Source organism: Capra hircus, chromosome 25 (genome assembly GCF_001704415.2).
Source record: "Capra hircus breed San Clemente chromosome 25, ASM170441v1, whole genome shotgun sequence".
Classification (NCBI taxonomy): domain Eukaryota; kingdom Metazoa; phylum Chordata; class Mammalia; order Artiodactyla; family Bovidae; genus Capra; species Capra hircus.
The window spans coordinates 35,113,916-35,133,327 of NC_030832.1; the positions used below are offsets into that span (position 1 = coordinate 35,113,916).

Below are 19,412 nucleotides of genomic sequence, written 5' to 3' on the forward strand. Positions count from 1 at the left end.
AAAACCATAGCCTTGACTAGACGGACTTTTGCTGGCAAAGGAATGTCTCTGATTTTCAGTATCCTATCTGGGTTGGTGATAACTTTCTTTCCAAGGAGTAAGCATCTTTTAATTTCATGGCTGCAGTCACCATCTGCAGTGATTTTGGAGCCCAAAAAATAAAGTCTGACACTCTATCCACTGTTTCCCCATCTATTTCCCATGAAGTGATGGGACCAGATGCCATGATCTTCATTTTCTGAATGTCGAGCTTTAAGCCAACTTTTCACTCTCCTCTTTCACTTTCAACAAGAGGCTCTTTAGTTCCTCTTCACTTTCTGCCATAAGGGTGGTGTCATCTGCATATCTGAGGTTATTGATATTTCTCCTGGCAATCTTGACTCCAGCTTGTGCTTCTTCCAGCCCAGCGTTTCTCATGATGTACTCTGCATAGAAAGTAAGTAAGCAGGGTGACAATATACAGCCTTGACGTCCTCCTTTTCCTATTTGGAACCAGTCTGTTGTTCCATGTCCAGTTCTAACTGTTGCTTCCTGACCTGCTTATAGGTTTCTCAAGAGGCAGGTCAGGTGGTCTGGTATCCCCATCTCTTTCAGAATTTTCCACAGTTTATTGTGATCCACACAGTCAAAGGCTTTGGCATAGTCAATAAAGCAGAAATAGATGTTTTTCTGGAACTCTCTTGCTTTTTCCATGATCCAGGAGATGTTGGCAATTTGATCTCTGGTTCCTCTGCCTTTTCTAAAACCAGCTTGAACATCTGGAAGTTCACAGTTCACGGACTGCCTGTGACCTCTGTGGGGAAATAATCCCTCAGGTGTTTCCAAACAGTCCAATTCCTCATCCACTGAGCACGCCTTCCTCCTAGGGCAGAGATAAGGGGGGAGAATTCCTGGAGACACCCTTCATCACCTCTCACTACATGGCCCTTGTTTAGTGCTCACTTTGCTGGGGTGTGTTCCGGTCCAGAAACAAACCTTATGAAGTGGAGAACAGAGAAACCGCGGAGCGAGGAGAAGAGGAGGCAGAAGGTGAGGAGAGACAAGAAAGGGCCTGGGGGAAAGATGAGGGAGAAAAATGAATTAGCTTTCGGAAGCACACTGACTTCTCGCCTCCTGCTCACCAGTGAGATCTTTGCCCATCTCCCAGCCTGCCCTGTGTCCTCTCCTTTCCCTTTGTCCAAGGGCTTCCACGCAGGTGGGCCTCCAACCTTCCTTCCCCCATCCTTCCTCTTCCTTCTGTCGCAGTGGAAGCATGCCCTGCTCCCCTCGCCCATGAAGAGGAAAGAGCGCGCTTTGTTAGGCGTTCAGCACCTCGAGCCCTGTTTGTCCACGGTTTCTATGCTGCGGGAAGATGGCTGGGCGGTGGAGGCTCCCAGGCACTGCCCTTCTGCTGCAGGGCTCCAGGTCCTCGGGGGGCAGGGATGAAGGTCTCAGTAGGAGCCCAGGAAGGCTTTCTGGTGTGAGTGGCTAAGCCCCTGGGGCTTCGCAGGATTGCTGGGATGGGAAGCAATGTGTGGATGGGGAGACCCTGGGATCCGGACTCCAGATGTCTCCAGCCTCCTCACAGTGATCACTGACTTTCTCCAGTGGGTCAGACTGAATCCGAATGGGTCAGACTGAGCAATCTGTTGGGCGGTGTATGGGGGTTGCCACCCAGGTCCAGTGCTTGGATCATTAGGAATATTTAGGAATCTGGAGGGGGGGAGGTATCTGAAGAAGCCAGAGAACACACCCCCTGGGACCCAGTGGAGATGTGTGATCTGGAGTAGACAGCTGATCCTTAACGTGAGCCCATGCTCTGTCTGTGGGTCTCCTGGAGTATCTAGGCCACTGGGAGGCGAGGCCCGGCATGGGGACTTCTGCCAAAACAAACACACAAACACCGCAGGTGTGTTCCCACCTTTTTTTAAAAGCTGAATTTACTTAAAAATAGTTTAAAGCATTTTTTCCATTTATGTAAAAGCTCTACAAAAAATAGCGTTCTAATATGGAACACAGCCCACCTGTGCTTTACCCTGTTGTGAACACCTTGCATTATTAGGGATGTTGGTTACAACTGATGGAACACACTTGACCCAGGACTGTCAGCTAAAGTCTGTAGGTCCCATTCAGGCTCCCTCACTGTGTCCCACAGTTCTGTGGGTTTTGACAAATACATCTACCATTATATAAAATACAGGGTATCCTAATCGCCCTAAAAATCTCCTATGCACCGTGAAAGTGTTAGTCGCTCAGTCGTGTCTGCCTCTCTGCGACCCATGGACTACTGATTTCCACCAAGGCTCCTCTGTCCTTGGAATGCTCCAGGCAAGAATACTGAAGGGGCTTGCCATTCCCTTCTCCAGGGGATCTTCGCTACCCAGGGATCGAATCTGGGTGTCTGCCCTGCAAGCAGTTTCTTTACCAACTGAGCCATTAGGGGAGACCCTGATGCAGTAAGGTCCAGCCTTTAATTTCAGTCTCCAGCACAGTCATCGAGGCAGCTGCTGGGGCCCAGAGGTGCCCCTAGGTGAAGACACGGCGCCTGTGTGCTGGGATGCCGCAGGGCGCCTTGTCCTCTTCCAACCGCTGCGTCAGCGGCTCCATGTAGACCGTTTGCGCCTGCGCGCTGCTGGGCCTCGTGTTCCCTATACCGGGGTCGGGGACCCCCACTGTGCTCGGACCAGGAGACATGAAGGTCACAGAGTCTCCTGCAAGGCCCCTTCCCTCCCGCCGGGATCGACTGTGACAGAGTTCAGGGCTGGTGGAGTTGCGAGAGGCCAGCCTGGGGGCGAGGCTGGCAGCCAAGAAGTCAGGCAACAGTCTGGGAACCTTCAGCCTGGGAGTAGCCGGCGGGCAGGCATGAGAGCAGGGAGAGAAGACCCTGCGGATGGGCCGGTGGAAGGGTGGGAGGAGGCCCCGGGGCGGGGGCGGGGGGGCGGGTTGCGGGGTGGGGGACGGGGAAGAGTGGAGGGACCCTCAGCGCTTCTCACCCAGGCACCGGGCCGGTCTGAAATTAGATCTCCTTCTTCTCCAAAGAGAGGATGGCACTCTAGCAGGGGCTGCCTGCCAGCAGAACTCTGCGCTCCTCCCCCGCAGCGGTGCCCCAGAGGCCACAGGCAGGCTGCTGGCCCGCGTTCCCTCGCTGACTTGAGAAATCCCTCTGATTGCAGCTGCGAAAGCAAAGCGATCCAGGCTGTGTCTCCAGGGCCTCTAGCGGCCAACCCTCGGCCAGGACAGCCACCAGGCCTGGACAGGAGACAGGAGGCACGGGCCTTACAGGTGACACCAAACCTGGGGAGGCAGGAAGGCCTGCCGTCTGAGTCTTCCAGAAAGAGGGAGGAGGGCACTGGGAGATGGAGCTGGACCAGGCGCCCCCAGAGGGAGGAGGGCAGCGAGGAGGTGACCACAGGGTCTAGGGTCCTGAGACCCAGGGCTCCCCTGCTTACCAGCACGCAGGATGTAGTCCCGGAAGACAGGAAGATGGATGCGATGGCACAGCTGGAGCAGGTGGGGCCGGAGGCCAGGCAAGAGGCAGGAAAAGCCCCTGGTCTCTGTGCTGAGGGTGCTGAAGACCCCAAGGACCTGGACCCCAAGAGCGTGGGAGCGCCACCAAGAGGTAGTTGTGGGAGGGACCCAACTCCGTGGTGCCTCCAGCTGGGGACGCAGGGTGCACACCAGGGAGTTGGGGGTGCCATGTTTGGACTTTGGGGGTGACTGTCCCAAGAGTCTACCCTGAAGCCCAGCTCGCACCCAGCACAGAGTTCCAGAGTGCCTCTCCGAGATGGGGAGGTGGTCTTGGAAAAGTCTCCAGACGGCCCAGCGTGGACCTAGGCAGAGATATGGTCTCCTCCCGAGGTGTGTTTCTCTCTCTGTCAAGCCCGTCCAGGTTGAGGACCACTAGGATCCAAGCCTGGCTTGGGAGTACAAGGAGCAAGGCAGCCAGGCACCCCTGGACTGGAGGTGGGGGCACGACGTGGAAGGACTCTGATTTCAGAAGTTTAAGCCCCAGATCCCCCTTTTGCCCTCTTGTCTCTTCCGTAGATTCAGCCCCAATCTGTTCAATCCAGGGATCCCAGGACTGCCTCCCTCCCAATTGGCATCAGGAAGCAGAGAGCCAGTCCGGGAGTTCTCAGGGCTTCAAGGACTCAGCCAGGCCCAGAAAGGAGAAGATCCTTTGCAGGAGGGCAGACACTTGGAGGCCCCCGGTGGAGGTGATTGGAGGAGGCTGGCCTTCTGTAGAAGGGAGTCACACAGGGACCACTGTGGCTCTGATATTACCGTCTTTTGTTTTAATCTCCTGGCCCTGACCCCTGATCTGGGTTCTGCCCTGGTTCGGCCCCTTCTGCTGACCAGCACAACAGACCATCATGATCAGGAGCCCCACAAGGAAAGTATAACCACTACTTGGGCACACAGGACTCTCACCAGTAGGACAAGAGGAGGGATCAGGGATGTGGCGGAGTGTCTAAGGGTGAGGAAGCTGTTTGGAATTTGTGAAGGTTGGGACTGGCTCCCTGTGGCTTGCAGGGCAGGCAGATGTCTGTGTCAGTGGGGGTCGCCTTGTGTGTGTGTACCTTGAGTAACAGGGTTCCTCATTTGTCACCTGGATATGGCCCCTAAGGGGTAGAGGACCTGTAGGAGGGTTTGTTACCTAAAGCTAGCTCAGGCCTCTGTGGGGAGACCTCCAGAGGGAAGGGCTTTGTGGGAAAGGCTAAAGATTGGAAAGCCCCTCCAAGAGAGAGCCCAGTTGGCTCTGAGCACGCCCTCCAAGTGGGCTGGGGCCTGTCCTCACCGTGATTATGAGTGTGCTCAACGGAGCCAGCTCGTTTCCAGGTCAGGGAAACTCACCTATCTTGTTGTTGTTTGGCGGTGCCTCGCCTTGTAGATACTTAGTTCCCTGACCAGGGACTGAACCTGGACCCTGGGCACAGAGATCTGGAGTCCTAACTGCTGGACTGCCAGGGACTTTCCAGAATGTGACTTTTTCTGTTTAAATTTTACTATTCTTTTAATGGAAGTATAATTGTTTTACAGTAGCGTGTTGTTGTCGGAGAGGCAGTGTTGTCATCACTAAGTGCTGTCAGACTCTTTGTGACCCACGGACTGCAGGGCTGCAATCTCCCCTGTCCTCCACCATCTCCCCGAGTTTGCTCAAATTCATGTGCATTGAGTCGGTGATGCCGTCCTGCCACCTCGTCCTCTGTTGTCCCCTTCTCCTTTTGCCTTCAATCTTTCTCAGCATCAGGGTGTTTTCCAGTGAGTCAGCTCTTTACCTCAGGTGGCCAAAGTACTGGAGTTTCAGCTTTAGCATCACTCCTTTGAATGAATATTCAGGGTTCTTCCGTTAGGATTGAGTAGTTTAATCTGTATGCAGTCCAAAGGACTCTCAGGAGTCTTCTCCAGCACCACAGTTTGAAAGCATCAATTTTTCAGTGCTCAGCCTTCTTTATGGTGCAACCTTCAAATCCATCCATGACTATCGGAAAAAAACATAGCTTTGAATATATGCTCCTTTGTCCAAATGTGATGTTTCTGCTTTGTCATAGGCTGTCTAGGTTTGTCAAGTTTTCCTTCCAAGGAGCAGCAGCACCTTTTAATTTCACAGCTATACTCACTATTCTCAGTGATTTTGGAGCCCAAGAAAATAAAGTGCCACTGTTTCCACTCTTTCCCCTTCTGTTTGGCATGAGTGCTGGGATTGGATACCATGATCTTAAGTTTTTTGAATGTTGACTTTTAAGTCAGCTTTCGCTCACCTCTTTCACTTTCATCAAGTGGCTCTTTCAGTTCAATTCAGTCGCTCAGTCGTGTCCGACTCTTTGCGACCCCATGAATCGCAGCACGCCAGGCCTCCCTGTCCATCACCAACTCCCGGAGTTCACTCAGACTCACGTCCATCGAGTCAGTGATGCCATCCAGCCATCTCATCCTCTGTCGTCCCCTTCTCCTCCTGCCCCCAATCCCTCCCAGCATCAGAGTCTTTTCCAATGAGTCAACTCTTCGCATGAGGTGGCCAAAGTATTAGAGTTTCAGCTTCAACATCAATCCTTTCAATAAACACCCAGGACTGATCTCCTTTAGAATGGACTGGTTGGATCTCCTTGCAGTCCAAGAGACTCTCAAGAGTCTTCTCCAACACCACAGTTCAAAAGCATCGATTCTTCGGCACTCAGCTTTCTTTACAGTCCAACTCTCACATCCATACATGACCACAGGAAAAATCATAGCCTTGACTAGACGGACCTTAGTCGGCAAAGGAATGTCTCTGCTTTTGAATATACTATCTAGGTTGGTCATAACTTTTCTTCCAAGGAGTAAGAGTCTTTTAATTTCATGGCTGTAATCACCATCTGCAGTGATTTTGGAGCCCAAACAAATAAAGTCTGACACTGTTTCCATTGTTTCCCCATCTATTTCCCATGAAGTGTTGGGATCAGACGCCATGACCTTCGTTTTCTGAATGTTGAGCTTTAGGCCAACTTTTTCACTCTTCTCTTTCACTTTCATCAGGAGGCTTTTTGGTTCCTCTTCACTTTCTGCCATAATGGTGGTGTCATCTGCATATCTGAGGTTATTGATATTTCTCCCGGCAATCTTGATTCCAGCTTGTGTTTCCTCCAGTCCAGCGTTTCTCACGATGTACTCTGCATAGAAGGTAAATAAGCAGGTGACAATATACTGCTTTGACGTACTCCTTTTCCTAGTTGGAACCAGTCTGTCTTTATTTTCTGCTTTTAGGGTCATTTGCTATCATTTGCCTATGTGAGGTTGTTGATATTTCTCCCAGCAATCTTGATTACAGCTTGTGATTCATCCAGCCTGGAATATTGCATAATGTACTCTGCATAGAAGTTAAACCAGTGGGGTGACAGTATACAGCCTTGACAGACTCCTTTTCCAAGTTTGAGCGAATCCGTTGTTCCCTGCCCCTTGTTAGTTTCTGCGGTGCGTGTGGGCTAAGTCGCTTCAGTCGTGTCTGACTCTTTGCTACTCTAGGGACTATAGGCCACCAGATTCCTCAGTCCATGGGGTCATCCAGGCAAGAACACTGGAGCATGTGGCCATGCCCTCCAGCAGGGGATCTTCCAACCCAGGGATTGTACCCGCATCTCCTGTGACTCCTGCCTTGCCAGACTGGCTCTTTACCACTAGTGCCACCTAGGAAGTCCCAGTTTCTGGTGTCCAACAAGGCGAATCAGCTATACGTATACATGTATCCCCTCCCTCTTGAGATTTCCTCCCGCCCCACCCCTACTGCACGCCTCTCGGTCGTCACAGAGGGCCAAGCCGCGCTCCTTGTGATGTAAAGCAGCTTCTCACTAGCTATCCACTCCACACACGCTAGTGTATATATGTCAGTGCCGCCCTCTCAAGGCATCATGCTCTATGAACCCTCTCCTTCTGCCCTGGGTCGCCAAGTCCACTTTCTGCATCTTCGTCTCTATTCCTGCCCTCCAAACAGACCCATCAGTACCACGTTTCTAGAGTGCATGTATATGCATTAATACACGATCTTCGTTTTCTCTTTCTGACTTATTTCACTCTGTATGACAGACCCTAGGTGACTTCGTATCACTACAAATGACCCAAATTCATTCATTTTTACGGCCGAGTAATATTTCATCACATACATGTATCACATGTTCCTGATCGACTCCTCTGTCAGTAGACATTTGGGTTGCTTCCATGTTCACCGTTGTGAGCAGTGCTCCAGTGAATATTGGGGGTGCATGTATCCTTTAGGACCATGTTTTTCTCTGGATATATGCCCAGGAGTGGGATCACAGGGTCATATGATAGCTCAGTTTTAGATTTTTAAGGAACCTCCATGCTGTTGTCCGTAGTGGCTGGACCAATTTACATTCCCACTGACAGAGTAGGAGGGTTCCTTTCTTTCCTCACCCTCTCTAGCCTTTGTTGCTTCCCAGAGGGACCTTAAAAGACAACTCTAAATAATCCATGAAATAACCCACAAGGGAAAGAAATCGAGTTCAAAAATCTGGAGCTCAGAGAACACATTGCTGACTTAGGACAGCGCAGCCCAGAACTTTGGGCCCCTTTTCTCCTCTCCCCCATATTCCAACACCAAGGGGACCAGTCACAGAAGCTGGTAAACGAGATAGAAAACAGACATTGCTCCTCCCCTTTCTATTCTTTCTTCCCCCAGTTGCCTCTTCTGGCCAGCAAGCACCCTCCCTGCAGCTAGCTCCCCCTTGCTTGGAGATGGGAAATTGCTACCCTCAGATGAGGACACAAGGGTTGATTGATACAGCGATTAAGCATTTCAAGGTACCAAACTTAAGTGAATGTAGAACTTGTCACCTGAGAAGTAACAGATAAGTCAGAGGACTGCCAAGATTTTCATCCAGGGAAAAAGAAAATTCTTCCACTGAATAAATTTCTTCAAGACAGTGGAAGACAAAGACTTGCATTCAGTTACGCTCCAACCAGTTCTTTTTAAGTCATGGATACAGACCAAAAGCCAGTTAGGTGATAGGACTGGACACTCACCAAAGAATTCTCTAAGCACATAGGCCCCACAGACTGTCAAAGCTGACTATCAAAGTGCCATGCCTGGGGTGATGGTGGCGATGGTGATGACGGTAGTCAAGTCCTTGGCTCTTATTTTGGAAGTCTCCATTTTTTAAGACTTTAAATATTGATAATTCACATATGGATGGGAGGAGATGCCAAAGCAGGTATGTACTTAACTCTGGCATTTCTGTCACTGAGGATCTTTCCAACCCTCCCTGCTAGCAGGTGACCTTGATGCTTGTCAGCACGTGTTCACAGTGTTTCACTCTCTACTCTGTGGTCTCCACCCACCTATATCCTGGCAGCTCTGCAAGCTTCCCTCTCCGGGGAACTCCACTCTCAGACTCCATCCTGAGGCCCAGCAACTCTTAGCTTAGCACATGCCTTTATTTACAAGGGAGATGGGACCAAGCTAAGAGAAGAGACTTAGGCAAGCTCAGGCAGCAGAATGAATTCTCTTGAGGAGAATGCAGGGTCCTGATTCCCAATTTAAGGCAGCAAGTGTGAAACCATTAGGATTGTGGGAATTACACGTGGGTATCCTCACATCCTCACGGCACACAAGCATGGGAGGCCGAGAGGAGCTACCCCACGTCTGAGGTCGGGGCAGAAGTCAGGAGGACCCTATGCCCGAGGGGCGGCGGCCAAGAGGAGTTACCCCACGTCCAAGGTCAGGGGCAGCAGCCGAGAGTGCCAGGCTGTGACGGTGCAGGAAGGGCCAAGAGGAGCTACCCGCCGCCCAAGGCCAGGGGCAGCTGCCAAGAGGAGCTACCCACCACCTGAGGGCAGGGACAGCAGCTGGGAGGAGCAACCCCATGTCCAAGGAGTGGTGGCTGCATGGGCGCAGGAGGGCCTAGAGAAGCTATTCCACATTCAAGGTCAGGAGGGGCGGTGGTGAGGAGATACCCCTCGTCCAAGGTAAGGAGCAGGGGCTGCGCTTTGCTGGACCAACCGTGAAGAGATACCACACACCCAAGGTAAGAGAAGCCCAAGTAAGACGGTAGGTGTTGCGAGAGGGCATCAGAGGGCAGGCACACTGAAACCATACTCACAGAAAACTAGTCAGTCTAATCACACTAGGACCACAGCCTTGTCTAACTCAGTGAAACTAAGCCATGCCGTGTGGGGCCACCCAAGACACACGGGTCATGGTGGAGAGGTCTGACAGAATGTGGTCCACTGGAGAAGGGAATGGCAAACCACTTCAGCATTCTTGCCTTGAGAACCCCATGAAAAGTATGAAAAGGCAAGATGATAGGATACTGAAAGAGGAACTCCCCAGGTCAGTAGGTGCCCCATATGCTACTGGAGATCAGTGGAGAAATAACTCCAGAAAGAATGAAGGGATGGAGCCAAAGAAAAACAATACCCAGTTGTGGATGTGACTGGTGATAGAAGCAAGGTCTAATGCTGTAAAGAGCAACGTTGCATAGGAACCTGGAATGTTAGGTCCATGAATCCAGGCAAATTGGAAGTGATCAAACAGGAGATGGCAAGAGTAAACATCAACATTCTAGGAATCAGCGAACTAAAATGGACCGGAATGGGTGAATTTAACTCAGATGACCATTATGTCTACTACTGTGGGCAGGAATCCCTTAGAAGAAATGGAGTAGCCATCATGGTCAACAAAAAGTCTGAAATGCAGTACTTGGATGCAATCTCAAAAACGACAGAATGATCTCTGTTCGTTTCCAAGGCAAACCATTCACTATCACAGTAATCCAAGTCTATCCCCAACCAGTAATGCTGAAGAAGCTGAAGTTGAACGGTTCTATAAAGACCTGCAAGACCTTTTAGAACGAACACCCAGAAGAGATGTCCTTTCCATTATGGGGGACTGGAATGCAAAAGTAGGAAGTCAAGAAACACCTGGAGTAACAGGCAAATTTGGCCTTGGAATACAGAATGAAGCAGGGCAAAGGCTAATAGAGTTTTGCCAAGAGAACACACTGGTCATAGCAAACACTCTCTTCCAACAACACAAGAGAAGACTCTACACATGGACATCACCAGATGGTCAACACTGAAATCAGATTGATTATATTCTTTGCAGCCAAAGATGGGAGAAGCTCTATACAGTCAGCAAAAACAAGACCGGAAGCTGACTGTGGCTCAGATCATGAACTCCTTATTGCCAAATTCAGACTTAAATTGAAGAAAGTAGGGAAAACCACTAGACCATTCAGGTAGGACCTAAATCAAATCCCTTATGATTATACAGTGGAAGTGAGAAATAGATTTAAGGGCCTAGATCTGATAGATAGAGTGCCTGATGAACTATGGACAGAGGTTCGGGACATTGTACAGGAGACAGGGATCAAGACCATCCCCATGGAAAAGAAATGCAACAAAGCAAAATGGCTGTCTGGGGAGGCCTTAGAAATAGCTGTGAAAAGAAGAGAAGCGAAAAGCAAGGAGAAAAGGAAAGATATAAGCATCTGAATGCAGAGTTCCAAAGAATAGCAAGACCAGATAGGAAAGCCTTCCTCAGCGGTCAATGCAAAGAAATAGATGAAAACAACAGAATGGGAAAGGCTAGAGATCTCTTCAAGAAAATTAGAGATACCAAGGGAACATTTCATGCAAAGATGGGCTCGATAAAGGACAGAAATGGTATGGACCTAACAGAAGCAGAAGATATTAAGAAGAGGTGGCAAGAATACACAGAAGAACTGTTCAAAGAAGATCTTCATGACCCAGATAATCGCGATGGTATGATCACTCACCTAGAGCCAGACATCCTAGAATGTGAGGTCAAGTGGGCCTTAGGAAGCATCACTATGAACAAAGCTGGTGGAGGTGATGGAATTCCAGTGGAGTTATTTCAAATTCTGAAAGATGATGCTATGAAAGTGCTGCACTCAGTATGCCAGCAAATTTGGAAAACTCAGCAGTGGCCACAGGACTGGAAAAGGTCAGTTTTTATTCCAATCCCAAAGAAAGGCAATGCCAAAGAATGCTCAAACTACTGCACAATTGCACTCATCTCACACGCTAGTAAAGTAATGCTCAAAATTCTTCCAAGCCAGGCTTCAGCAATATGTGAACCATGAACTTCCAGATGTTCAAGCTAGTTTTAGAAAAGGCAGAGGAACCAGAGATCAAATTGCCAACATCTGCTGGATCACGGAAAAAGCAAGAGAGTTCCAGAAAAACATCTATTTCTGCTTTATTGACTATGCCAAAGCCTTTGACTGTGTGGATCACAATAAACTGTGGAAAATTTTGAAACAGATGGGAATACCAGACCACCTGATCTGCCTCTTGAGAAACCTATATGCAGGTCAGGAAGCAACAGTTAGAACTGGACATGGAACAACAGACTGGTTCCAAATAGGAAAAGGAGGACGTCAAGGCTGTATATTGTCACCCTGCTTACTTACCTTCTATGCAGAGTACATCATGAGAAACGCTGGGCTGGAAGAAGCACAAGCTGGAGTCCAGATTGCCGGGAGAAATATCAATAACCACAGATATGCAGATGACACCACCCTTATGGCAGAAAGTGAAGAGGAACTAAAAAGCCTCTTGTTGAAAGTGGAAGAGGAGAGTGAAAAGTTGGCTTAAAGCTCAACATTCAGAAAACGAAGATCATGGCATCTGGTCCCATCACTTCATGGGAAATAGGTGGGGAAACAGTGGATAGAGTGTCAGACTTTATTTGTTTGGGCTCCAAAATCACTGCAGATGGTGACTGCAGCCGTGAAATTAAAAGATGCTTACTCCTTGGAAGGAAAGTTATGACCAACCTAGATAGTATATTCAAAAGCAGAGACATTCATTTGCCAGCAAAGGTCTGTCTAGTCAAGGCTATGATTTTTCCTGTGGTCATGTATGGATGTGAGAGTTGGACTGTGAAGAAAGCTGAGTGCTGAAGAATTGATGCTTTTGAACTGTGGTGTTGGAGAAGACTCTTGAGAGTCTCTTGGACTGCAAGGAGATCCAACCAGTCCATTCTAAAGGAGATCAGCCCTGGGATTTCTTTGGAAGGAATGATGCTAAGGCTGAAACTCCAGTAATTTGGCTACCTCATGCAGAGTTGACTCATTGGCAAAGACTCTGATGCTGGGAGGGATTGGGGGCAGGAGGAGAAGGGGACGACCGAGGATGAGATGGTTGGATGGCATCACCAACTTGATGGACATGAGTTTGAGTGAACTCTGGGAGTTGGTGATGGACAGGGAGGCCTGGCGTGCTGCGATGCATGGGGTCGCAAAGAGTCGGACACGACTGAGTGACTGAACTGAACTGATCCTCACATCCAGAGGGAGAGCCTGAGCTCTGCCAGCGTCTGACTTTACCAAGCAGTGGTGAGAGAACTGGCTCTTATTGGCACAGTAGCATGGCAGTTGGTGGGGGGCTCGGGCACTGGGATCAGGGGTTGGGGGTGCTGTGAGGTGGGGAGGGGTGAGGCCAGGGCTAGATGAAGGTGAGGTGAGTAGAAGCCGGGATGCCGCAGCTCTCCTAGAGCTCCTCAAACAGTTGCTCCAGAGCCTTCATGTAGAGCCTGTGATAGTGGTCCACCTGCTGCTCGGCGGGCTGCGGGCAGTGGGGCACCGGGATGGGGCGGCCCGCTGCAGGGACGGGGGCACAGGTCGGGGAGGGGCCTCGGCTGCACACACAGTTGATGGAGTCCTTCTTCGAGACAGACACTCACCCACAGTGGTGATGGGTCTGGCCAAGGGCACCGGGCCCCAGGACTTGGCTGAGAAGAGACGCAAGGAGATGCAAGGAGAAATGGCCAGGAACTTCTTGAAGGTGATGCTGCCAGGAGTCCGGGGCAAAAGCCTTAACTCTGAAGATGTCATTCTCCCCAAAGGAGTACACGGGCACCAGGGAGGCGCTGGGAAAGTGGGGAGACAAGAGAGAAGAGGGCTGGTCAGATCAGCGGCTCTCGGAGGGTCCCCACATTCCTCCCCAACAGGTTCCCACTTCCCGAGGCCATCTGAAGCAAATGATGGTGCTCCAAAGAAATATCTAGAAGAAGGGACTTACATTTCTTAAGATTAATGTATACTCTACTTTCTTATATACATTTTCTCATACAGTCTCAACTACAATGTGTTGAGAGGTGGGTGACAAGGTGGATGTTAAATCTATTTCACAAGTAAAGAAACATGCAAGGTATTGCCTGTGAGAGGGTATCATTAAAAAAATGTGAGCTGAGGGAGTCTGAACCCCAGGGTCCAGCAATTTGCACTGTGATCCTGTGTCTCTGCGTGGGAGGAAGCCTGGGGAATGGGCACCAGGGCTGGGCACGGAGCAAACACCCAAGGTCTGCCCAGAGTGCCCTCTAGAGGTGGTCACCGTGTAAGCTGTGGGAACACACAGTCCACCTCCAGGGGGCGGGTGTGTAGGCATAGAGTGTAGCTCCCCAGACACACTGTGAGGCTCTGACCATCGAAGGCATCCCTGGCTGGGCCCCCGCTCACCTGTGCCTCAGTGCCAGGCGGACCAAGCCTTTATGATTCCAGAGGGTGAGGTAGTGCTCCTTGGGATGGCATACAGGGCCTTCTGGGCTCCCCCGACTTGGATGACCACAGCCTGGCCCAGCTGGGGCTGCAACAGAATAAAATCCAGGCTCTTGTGGCTTGTAGAACATAGCCTTGTGGACAAGAGGGGGTGCAGGAACAGTGAGTACCCCCTCCTTGTACCCTTAGTACCTCACCCTGCCCTTTAGCTCAGGAAGGGTGAGATACCCACCTTTTTTTCCAAACTCCTTCCCCCTGTGCCCCAGTCTGTGTACCCTACAGCGCCTCTCCCAGCAAGGATGCAGGACACTTGCTCCAAAGCCCCTTCCTGACCCCTTGGTGAGCCTGGTCAATGTTCAAGCCAAGTGCCTGCGCTGGGTGGTGAGCGGGGACCACTCTTTCCGGATTGAGGTGGGGTTGCCTTCTGTCACTCCGCCCTGGTCTCACTGCAGGACGTAACATGGTCTCCACAGACTGGGTGGTGGAACATGCCGTTCAGCGTGAACCTGAGAACCGAGACGCTGGGAACTGCTGGGAGGAGCCAGTGCTCTCAGCCCAGGAGTTACAGAAGCTTCCAACATCCATGACCCCATGTGGGCGGGACGCTGGCATGTAGCTCCTGTCTGGGGGCAGCTCTGCTGTTTTCACCAGCTGTGGCGGCAGGGGGCAGGATGAAGGAAAGAAAGCAGAGAAGGCAGGACCCCAGCTGAAAGGGTATCCGCCCCCACCAAGAGACCTGAGAGTTTAGGGTCTAAGATGGGGTCAAAGGCATGAGGGTCCAGTCTGGAACACCATCCCACCCCCTGCCCCGTTACCTGAACGTAAGCAGCCAGAGGTGAGAATCCATCATGGGAAGGAGAGAGGAGGTGGGAGGTAAGGGAGCGGGAGGAGTGGAGCATCCCTTGGAGGGTGACCTGTTACCTTAATGGGGAAATAATTGCTCAGGTGTTTCCAAGCAGTCCAGTTCTTCAACCACTGATAACGCCTTCCACCGTGGGCAGAGAGATAAGGGGGGAAGAATTACTATGGACACCATTTATCACCTCTCACTACCGGGCCCTTGTTTAGTAACCTTGGGGAGCTGTGTCCTGGTCCAGAAAGAATCACACCACGTAGAGATCAGAGAAAACCAGCTGGAGGTGAAGAGGAGGAAGAAGGCAAGAAGGGAAAAGAAAGGGCCTGGGGAAGACGAGAAAGGAACATGACCTGGATTGTGAAACCACGATGACGTCTCCCCTCCATACTGACAGATGAGATCCTTGGGCATCTCCCAGCTGACTTCTGGCCCCTCCTCCCTTTGCCCCTCACATCCAGGTATGGGGTGGGGGTCTCTAGCGTTTTTCTCCCCACACTCCCCCTTCCCTTCTTTCATCATGGACCCCACAGCCTGCTCCCCTCACCCAGAAGAGTCAACAGAGCACGTCTTTGTAGCTGTCCGGTGCTTCTAGCCACTGTTTCGGCAGGATTTTCATAGTGGGGGAGGGCGGCTGGGCGGTGGAGGCTCTCTGGTGCTCCGCTTCTGCCAGCAGGGCTCTAGGACTCTAGAAAAAGAATGCTGGTTTTTTTAAGAGTCCTGGAAGCCTTTCTGGTCTAGTGGCCAAACCCTTGTGGCCTCCGGGGATCTCTTGCAGGGGCTGTGTGGATGTGGAGACTCTTGGGTCCAGAGCCCCAGACGTTTCAGGCCTCCCTACACACTGATCATGAACTTCTCCAGTGGGTCAGTCCAGGCCGGCCACTGGGTAGGGCAGGGAGGCAGGGCAGGGAGCGTGCCACAGAGGTCCACCCCCAGATGCATCCGAAATCCTGTGGGGCAGAGGTTGCAGAAGAATCCAGAGAGCCCACCCACTGGGTCCCAGCCTCAACTGTGTGATCTCAAAGATCCTGGACAAGCGCCCTTGTCCATTTGTGGGTCTCTGGGAGTATCCAGGCCACAAGGAGACGTGGCTTGGAGAGGGTATCTCATCCCCAAGATCAAACACATCAGTGGCACAAGTATGTTCCCACTTTTCATTTCAGGCCTTGCCCAGAATCACTAAGGGGCCAGTAGTTGCCTAAGTGAGGAGGTGCCTGTGGGCGGGGACACGTACCGCGCCCCGAGCTCTTGGAACAACTGCGTGCGTGGCTCCATCTGCGCGGGAGTAGGCCCCCTGGTTCCTTGTAACCTAATCGGGGTCGCCACTGTGGGCAGAGGAGCAGTCAAGAAGGGTGGTCGCTGAGATGCCTTTACGTCCCCTTCTCTCCTGAGGGATTCACTTGGACAGAGTCCAGCCTGGGTGCGAGGCTGGCAGCCAAGAGTTCAGGTCCCGTCCTGGGACTCTCACCTCCTGACCATGCCGGGGCCTGAGCCTGTGGTGGCATTGGGGACAGAGCAGGTAGAAGCCGGTCTCATCCTCGGTGTGGATAAGCGTGAGGACCGGCAGGAGGAGGATCCAGGGAATGCGGAACAGTGGCAGGCCCACTCTCAGCCGTGGCTACACCTCCTCCTCTGCCCTTCCCTGGGTGCAGCTAGCTCCCCCCTGTTGTGAGTGAAAGTCACTCAGTTGTGTCCGCCTCTTCGGGACCCCATGGGCTATAGCCTGCCAGGCCCCTGTGTCCCTGGAGTTCTCCCGACCAGAATACGGGAGTGGGTAGCCTCTCCATTCTCTACAGGACCTTCCCAAACCAGGGATCAAACTGGACTCTCCTGCATTGCCAGTGGATTCTTTACCAGCTGAAGAAGTGAAAGCTGCTCAGTCGTGTCTGACTATTTGCGATCCCATGGACTTTGCTCTAACCAGCCAGGTTCCACTGTCCATGGGATTCTCCAGGCAAGAATACTGGAGTGGGTTGCTTTGCCCTTCAACAGAGGATCTTCCTGATCCAGGGATGGAACCTGGGTCTCCAGCATGCCAGGTTGATTATTTACATCTCAGCCAGCAGGGATGCCTTTAGCACCTGAGTTACCAGGGAATTCCTACCCTCAGATGCAGATCCAAGTGTTGATTGGTAACCCACCTCAACATTTCTAGACATGAACGTTAAGTGAATGTAGAAGTTGTCACCTGAGAACGACCCAGATAATTCATGAGACTGCTAAGAGTTTTTGCTTGGACAAGAGAAAATTCTTCCACTGAATAAAATTTCCAGCATGGTGGAGAGCAAATCGATTTGTACTCAGTTACTTTCCAAAAAGTGCTTCTCATTTAAGTCATGGATACAGGCACAAAGATAGTCAGCAAATAGGAGGCACGTAAGTCAAAGGATGCTATGACCACATAAGGTCCCTCCCAGTGTTTCAGGGATCCTTGGTACTTCACTGGTGCCGTGACCGTGAGGATGATGGTGGTGATGGACCTGATGGTGATAAATTGGTTGGCTCTTATTTTCCTAAACTCTTTTAAATTTTTTGATGTTAATAAGGTAATTTTGAGACGAGTCCTTTCTCACGCACCCAGTGAATGAGGTTCATGTGGACCTAATGCTGGGCTTGCAGTAGGGCTTCATATGGTAAAATAAATCCCCGCTTCATATGCTCTCCCAGCCCCCAGGGAATAGGAAGGAGATGCAGATAGGAAACTCTTTTCTATCACAAGAGATCAATCGAAATCTGCCTGCTAAAGGTACCCTTGACCCCTGTCAGCTTTCGCTCACAGTATTTCACCAGCTACCCTATTGTCGTCACTTACCTACACCTCCTGTCTGCACTTGAGAGCCTAGCCCGTTGGATCTACCCTCCCCGAAACCATTCTGATTGTCCTATGTTTCTCAGCTAAGCAGATGCCTTTATTTACAGAGGGAGAAAGGCCCCAACCAAGGGAAGAGATTAGACAGAGGCTGATAGACCAGAATTTAATCTCTGGGAGAATTCAGGGCTCAGCTCTCAGTCTAAGGTGGCAAGTCTCTGTCGATTAGTGTGGTGGTGGAACACACGTGGGCAAACTTGCTCAAAGAGAGAGATTCTATCAAGCAGAGGTGAGAAAGCTTACTTTTACTGGCACAGTAGCATGGCAGTAGTGGGGCTTCTCAGGCGCTGGGATTAGGGGCTGGGGGCGGGGGCCAGGCTGTGAGGTGGCGAGGGGTGAGGCCAGGGCTAGATGAAGGTGAGGCGAGTAGAAGCCGGGAGGCCGCAGCTCTCCTTGTGGCTCCTCAAACAGTTGCTCCAGAGGCCTTCATGTAGAGCCTGTGATAGTGGTCCACCTGCTCCTCGGTGGGCTGCGGGCACTGGGGCACCGGATGGGGCGGCCCACTGCAGGGACAGGGGACACAGGTCGGGGAGGGGCCTCGGCTGCATGCGCAGCTGATAGTGGCCTTCTTCCTTGCACACGGGCGCTCACCCACAGTGGTGATGGGTCTGGCGAGGGGCAGCAGGCCCCAGGACTTGGCTGAGAAGAGACCACGGCCCCAGAAGATACAAGGACAGCAGCTCAGGAGCTTCTTGATGGTGACTTGGAGCAGATGCTGCCAGGAGTCTGGGGCAAAAGCCTTAACTCTGAAGATGTCATTCTCCCCCAAAGGAGTACACGGGCACCAGGGAGGCGCTGGGAAGGGAGGGGTAAGAGAGAAAATGGCTGGGCACATCAGGGCTCCAGGAGCCCTCCCAAACTCCTCCCCCATAGGTTCCCACTTTCCTAGGCATTAGCAGCAAATGATGGTTCTACAAGAAAGATCTGGATGAAGGGATTTTCTTTCTTAAGCCCAGTGTGTCCTGGACCTTCTCATATTTATTTTCTCACACAGTCTCAACTACAACGTGGTAGGCAAGGCGGGCCTTAGCTCTGTTTCACAAGTAAGAGGTGTGCAAGGTCTTGCCTGTGAGGGGCATCATAAGAATGGGAGCCGAGGGCATAGGAGCCCCAGGGTCCAGCGCTTCGCGCTGGGATCCCGTCTCTCTCTGCGTGGGAGAAGCCTGGGGAATGGGCACCAGGGCTGGGCACAGAGCAACACCCAAGGTCTGCCTAGAGTGCCCTCTAGAGGTGGCCGCGGTGGAAGCGCTGGGGACACACCGCCCGCCTCCAGGGAGCCGAAGTGTACAGAGAGTGGTAGACGGCCACACACGGTGAGGTTCTGACCACTGAAGGCAGCCCTCAAGTAATCTCAGATATGCAGATGACACCACCTTATGGCAGAAAGTGAAAAGGAACTAAAAAGCCTCTTGATGAAAGTGAAAGAGGAGAGTGAAAAAGTTGGCTTAAAGCCAAATGAAGATCATGGCATCCGGTCCCATCACTTCATGGGAAATAGATGGGGAAATAGTAGAAAAGTGTCAGACTTTATTGTTGCGGGCTCCAAAATCACTGCAGATGGTGACTGCAGCCATGAAATTCAGAGACACTTACTCCTTGGAAGAAAAGTTATGACCAACCTAGATAGCATATTCAAAAGCAGAGACATTACTTTGCCAACAAAGGTCCATCTAGTCAAGACTATGGTTTTTCCAGTGGT

General features: G+C 51.3%; 1 protein-coding gene and 1 long non-coding RNA gene across 3 annotated transcripts in view; one reads left to right on the forward strand and one right to left on the reverse strand.

The window, feature by feature from the left end:
* The window catches only part of LOC102181832 (NADPH--cytochrome P450 reductase), a gene marked incomplete in the record, with an annotated part of 1,163,480 nt that overhangs the window by 1,140,545 nt on the left and 3,523 nt on the right, over nucleotides 1-19,412 (forward strand).
* Nucleotides 14,330-18,106, reverse strand: LOC108633887. 2 transcript variants are annotated; one of them, XR_001917249.1, is made up of 4 exons: nucleotides 17,957-18,106; nucleotides 16,079-16,169; nucleotides 15,392-15,532; nucleotides 14,330-14,976 (listed from the first exon to the last, which is right to left on the reverse strand). It is a non-coding gene; the product is annotated as an uncharacterized LOC108633887 (long non-coding RNA). The 2 variants fall into 2 exon arrangements; XR_001917250.1 differs by lacking the exon at nucleotides 17,957-18,106 and adding an exon at nucleotides 16,313-16,581.